The 6,000-nt window shown below is 34.6% G+C and overlaps 1 protein-coding gene across 2 annotated transcripts in view; it reads left to right on the top strand.

Annotated features, from left to right (window-relative positions):
- CPNE8 (copine 8) overlaps positions 1-6,000 on the top strand; it is a 135,692-nt gene that overhangs the window by 23,156 nt on the left and 106,536 nt on the right. For both annotated transcript variants that reach the window (XM_081821477.1, XM_081821478.1), the window contains exon 2: positions 3,470-3,533. The gene's annotated coding sequence lies outside the window, so the exon portion shown is untranslated. The remainder of the gene's footprint in view (positions 1-3,469; positions 3,534-6,000) is intronic.

The following is a 6,000-nucleotide window of genomic DNA, read 5'->3' as shown; positions in this document are numbered from 1 at the left end:
TTTTTTTTTAAAGATTTTATTTATTTATTTGAGACAGAGAGAATGAGAGAGAGAGAGCACATGAGAGGGGGGAGGGTCAGAGGGAGAAGCAGGCTCCCTGCCGAGCAGGGAGCCCGATGCGGGACTCGATCCAGGGACTCCAGGATCATGACCTGAGCCGAAGGCAGTCACTTAACCAACTGAGCCACCCAGGCGCCCTTAGTTTTTAACATTTGTATCTTGTCTTATAGTCAATATTTATTAAGATTTCTTTATATTTTACCACTTCCTTTCTTGTTTTTTCTTTTGTCACATACTTCCCATCTGTGATCATTCTCCTTCAGTTTCAAGTCCTTCAGAAATGCCTCAAGCAAGGGTGCTTGGCTATACACTCACTCAGTTCTTACTTGTTTAACAATATTTGTGGTCCATGCTTTCTCTTATAAGAGATGCACACTGTCTACATTCCCAGGGTGGCAGTTGCGTTCTTTTAAACCACTGAAGATATTTTCATTTGTCTTTCAGTTTCAATATACCTTCTGAGTAGTCAGCCCCCAGTTTAATATTTGTATTCCTGTAAGCCATCTGCCTTTTCTCTCTGGCTCGTTTTAACATATGTCCTTCATCTCTGGTGTTTTGCCTTGTCCATTTCATTTGTGTAGGTATAAATTTACTTTTATTTATGCTGCTTGGGATTCATTGGACATTTTGAGTCTGGAAATTGATTTTTTTAATCAGTTCTAGTTTCCTAGCCATTTTCTCTTCAAATATTCTATCTCCTTCTTGCAATATTTCTTCTCCTTCCTGGACTTCTGATTAGATGTGTATTAAACTTTTACTTTTGTTCTCCATGTCTGTAAACCTCTTTATAATAGTTTCCATGTCTGCCTCTCTGTGCTGCATTGTGGATCATTTCTTTACAGCTGTCTTTCAGCTTACTAATTTTTCTGCTGTGTCTAATCTGTGGCTAAATCCATTCACTGAGTTTTCTATTACTGTTATTATATCCAGAATTTCCAAATTTTTTCTCCAAATATTCTTGATTATTTTTATAATCCTTAGCTAGTTAGTCATATTTCCATTCTTCTCTTTAAGTTTTAGGTATGTTACTCATGCTTACATTTTGTATATTATGCATAATATTTCTAGTATTCTAAGTATGTGTTTGATTCTGTAGACTGTTGTTTCTGGAGATTCTAATACATGGTACACTTTTCCTTCAGTGTTTTGTGATACTTTGAAATGAACACATATGCATTTTTTAAGCTCTTAATGTAAGAATCTTTTGAGATGTAGTTTGAAGGCAAATTCTTCAGAAAGGTTTTACATTTACCAGATACCTACGATCACTGCAATTAAACTGAATTCTTGGTTTGAAGTTATTTATAACTACTCAGGTAGTGAAAATTAAGGGAGCAATACTGGTTGAGGTCTGAATGATTAAGAGACTTTTTTTTTTCTCTTATTCATCATCAATTTTTAAGGCAGGGATTTACTTTATAGGTCCCTCCAAAGTGAATATTTGTATCTAATTCATGCTATAATCAGGCAACATAGTCATTGCAATCCAAGCTTTATGTTGTGTATTAGTCACTTACTGAATTCTCCACCTTCTGAGTCTCTCCCTCCCCCCCCCACTTTTTTTTGTTTCTCATTTTTATGTCCTGAGGAGCCATAAAAAACAAGCCCAAGATCAAATTCTACAGGGTCACCCCTGCTTGTCTTTCTGGTTTTCCATCTTCAGCTTCAGATTGGTCCTTACTTTCTTGCCCAGTTATCAGAGCATTTGTAAAGACTTTCTTGGCAAATTTTATTCAGCGTTTTAAAGTACTTTCAGGTACATGTTCAGTGAGGCTATTTGTCATAACATTGAAAATGTAAATCTTGAGATTCATAGATAGAAGAAAACAAAAGGTACAGCTAGATTAGAAAAATGAACTGATTAAGATTGCTGGAAGGATGCTAAAAATGATGTGTATAATATTCCAAGGAAAAACGTGCAAGGATAAATTACTTGATCTTTTAGTCATAAAGACCAGGAGAAAATGGAAGGTCCTGACATGTACAGTTACCCTAATGGGGAGCAAAGATATAGAGAAAACAAAATTTTGTGATAGGCAGTTTCCTTCATAAGCTATAAGATGACATTTTTAGCTGAAAACCAAGTGGTGCCCTCCAGAAGAAAATATTAGAATAGAAAGAAAGAAAAGAAAGAGGAGTTTTACAATAATTTTATAGAGACATTTGTAGCTCAGATATTTTAATGTTCCATTCTTTTACCTTCTTCCCAGTTAAGATAACTAAAGAGTCCAGTCCCTTTATCCAGGGAGCACAGGGGATTATGTATCTGATGCATACATGCTGACATAGATTGTCAGAGATGAGTTCTGTTCTTGAGGACAAACACACTTGTTGGGCTCTAATTTTACAACTTGTAGTTCCCAGGATGAACTGAAGAGTTTGTGAACTATGACTCATAATGGGACGAAAGACAAAACACCATGGGAGTATGAGGATTATTCTTTGGAGGATTCTCATGGGCTTGTCTCTGTATTCCCTCATGTAAAGCCAGGAACCATAAATGCGCCTTGCATTTTCCTGGTGGACTTTGCTCTTAGTGTCAGTTGGAAGCTATATGAGCATAAATATACCAGACACATGTAAAAAGAAAAGTGTGTGGAAGTTTTACTTTGTTTAATTTTTGTTTTGCTTATGTATTACATATTTTCATTATATTTAGAGCACCTGCTATATGTAGACATTTAACTGTGTTGGCTCACAAGAGGTCTCTGTCATAAATTTTACTCTCATAGAGGTTATAATCAACTTGAAAAAAGAAAGGGAAAAAATACATGATTGTAACAAGTTAAGGGTAATTAAATGCTAAGCTTGTAGTACTGACCTGAAGTGCCATAGGAATGCAGAGAAGGCTGAACTTTGTATGAGGTTGACCAGGATGAAGTTTCCTGGAACAAATGGAACTTTATCTGGGGATATGGAAGGTTTGAGGTGAAATAGGGGACAGTTAGTGTGCTGAGGTATATCAGGGCATGGGAATGGCCACAAAGAAGAAATAAGCACAAATAAGTAACCATGTTGATGAAAGGAGAAAGAAGTATTGAAAACCAAGATTAGGAATAGGTTTTAATCACATAATAGAAATCTTAGAACCAATGGAAAAAATTTTATTATATTATAGATATCATATAATATTATATATATTACATATGGTAGATGATATGAAGCTCTTGAGAGTTCTTGGGCAGAGGTCTGACAGGTTGAAAGTGATCAAAGTTTAGCTTCATTAGCAAATGTGGATCCATAGGATAAACTCAAGGTTAAAACTAGGAATATATTTTGTTAGGAAAGAGCCCATCAATTAGTAGCATGCTCTTTATTTGGTTCCATAAAAATGAAATATATAATATTAGTTTATATTATAAATATTCATATAAAGTATTAATGTATATAAATATATTTTTGGTTGTAGAGGAATTCCAGGGAGGAAATGTGGTACGATCATACTTACAGCAGAGGAATTAAACTGTTGTAGGGTAAGTAAATATTTCTTTGGTTTAAAAAGTAATTCCAATACTTCTTTGAAAAGATATTTCTGAAACTATACTTAAATGATTAATTTTCAGTAATTTTGGCAAAAAAATAATTAAGATTACTTTATATAATTCTCTCATCTGTAAAATATCATTTTAGATACATAGTCATTTTAGATAGTTAGAGAGACTACATTTATAGTCCAAAAAGGATATCAGTTATTTTAACAGTCTTTTTAAGGAATAGAAATTATTAAAATAAAACCTAATGTCAGTATTATTTGGGGGGCATTAATATTAGGAATTATCAGTTGTACCGATCAGCTAAGTTCTTGCAAAAATTTTGAAGATTTATGTGTGATTTTCTAGGAGTATTTCTAGTCACTTGACTTTAGTCCTTTTACCTAACATGCTTATTTTTTCCATAATACTAATGGAATTAACTCGGGATTTATGTAAGTTCCCATCTTTTGTTAGTTTCGGAAGCTCATGTTTGAGGAAAGGACCTGCTACCACTCCAGCTGGGAATATGATGACATATAGAGTGCATACTCAGTATTTTTAGAAAACTGCCATTTTTAGTTGTGATTTGCTGATATAACCATTGACTCATGTTCAGTGAGTTTACTGTCATCAAGAACTGAGGTGATGGCTATGACACTCCACACCGGAAGTAATGATCGCTCTCTGAATCTGAAGTTGATATGGTCTATTTAATCCGGCCCAGTGGATCCCTGGGAATAGTTATTGCAAGGGGGGGGGGGGGAAAGAAGTTTTCCCTGGGTTAAATCTCTAGAGTTCTTTATTTTCAACTTCTGCTTTATGATTTTAGGAACGGAAGTTCCTGAAGAATGCTAAAAACTTAATGCTTTAACATTGGCTATAGTTTCCATATGGAGAACTATTATTTATTATTTCTAGAGTTTTTTTTTTAAGGATAATTACTATGGCTTTTGGTACATAATGTATTTCTGAGGCAATATGGGCAGAAATCCATATGATACTTGCCAGCAAATGAGGGAAACTGGGATTTCGGTGGGGTAGGGGGTGGTTGGTGAGATAACAAAAGGAAAGTATAGTAACAGTGTTGTGGAGATGATTAAACAAAACTTAGACTCTAAGTAGTTAAAATGCATTTAAATTGAGGCCCTCTTCTACTTCCTCCATTGTCTATGCACCTGTGGGCAGGTCTGGCCACCTCAGTCTCAGTTTTTTCCTGTGTAAAATGCCCAGAAACCTACTCACAGTTAGAATGCCATTAAACGGAGTTGAATTCTGGATTTGCTATGAATTTGTACTTTGTCTTATCAAATTACTTGACTCTTCTGTTTTACTTTCCATATTTGCAGGGGGGGGGGAGAAAAAAAACCGGACACGTGAACCAGTCACTAGAATATTTTTAAAAATTGCCCCAGCTCTGATAATTAACCACCATAACATTAAATCTGAAAATATAACGTATATGAAACCATTTTATGTATACTAAGAATACATTACAAAAAGTACAAGACAGTACAGAAATATTACTTACCATCTTTTTTTTGTTAAAATGGCACAATGATTTCTTAGAATTATATCATCTAATCATCTTTTATACTTCTTGTCTCTAAATTTATATATGTGTACATAACATGTGTTTTATATAGTGAGGGAGGGAAGAGAAAAAGAAGTTCAAGGTCAGTAAGATACATGTTCTTTGTGTTGACATTAACATGCTATTTTGTCAGAATCTTGACATTCAGGTGATTTTGTGTAAATATGCCAATGAACACATTATTTTTAGTTCTATTGCAAAATAGAACCAAGGTAACCAAGGGCATAGATTGAGTATGGCCGGGTTGTATCTTAAATATCTTCCACTTTCAATTTTGTTGTTTTGCTTGGAAGAACAGGCAAGAACAGGAATGTTTCCATGCAAATGAAGTAGAATCTGTTACTTACTAATTTTTTTTTTTTAAGATTTTTTATTTATTTATTTGACAGAGAGAGACACAGTGAGAGAGAGGGAACACAAGCAGGGGGAGTGGGAGAGGGAGAAGCAGGCTTCCCACTGAGCAGGGAGCCTGATGCGGGGCTCGATCCCAGGACCCTGGGATCATGACCTGAGCCGAAGGCAGACGCTTAACGACTGAGCCACCCAGGCACCCCTGTTGCTTACTAATTAAGAGGCATTTTTTTACCACTCTTTCTACTACTAAAGATTTTAGAATATCTGGAATTAACTTTTAATAAGTAAATATTTATTATACTTTACAATTATAGATCTAATATTTTAAAAATATTGCTTAAATCTTGATCTAACTTCACTTGTGTATAGTATGTTCTGATTCTTAGCTACAGCCTTATTGGTAATCAGCATCATTAAGATGTATAAACCTTGAAATAATATTACTATGTTAGTATAGTAGAAGAAACAAATATATTCAAAGCAATGCTCATAGTTACTTCAGAAGAGACAGTGTCTTTAAAT

Source organism: Leptonychotes weddellii, chromosome 5 (assembly GCF_054177405.1).
Source record: "Leptonychotes weddellii isolate Sample4059 chromosome 5, ASM5417740v2, whole genome shotgun sequence".
Classification (NCBI taxonomy): Eukaryota; Metazoa; Chordata; class Mammalia; order Carnivora; family Phocidae; genus Leptonychotes; species Leptonychotes weddellii.
Note: the sequence above shows the minus strand (reverse complement) of the source record. Positions and strands in the feature narration are given on the sequence as shown.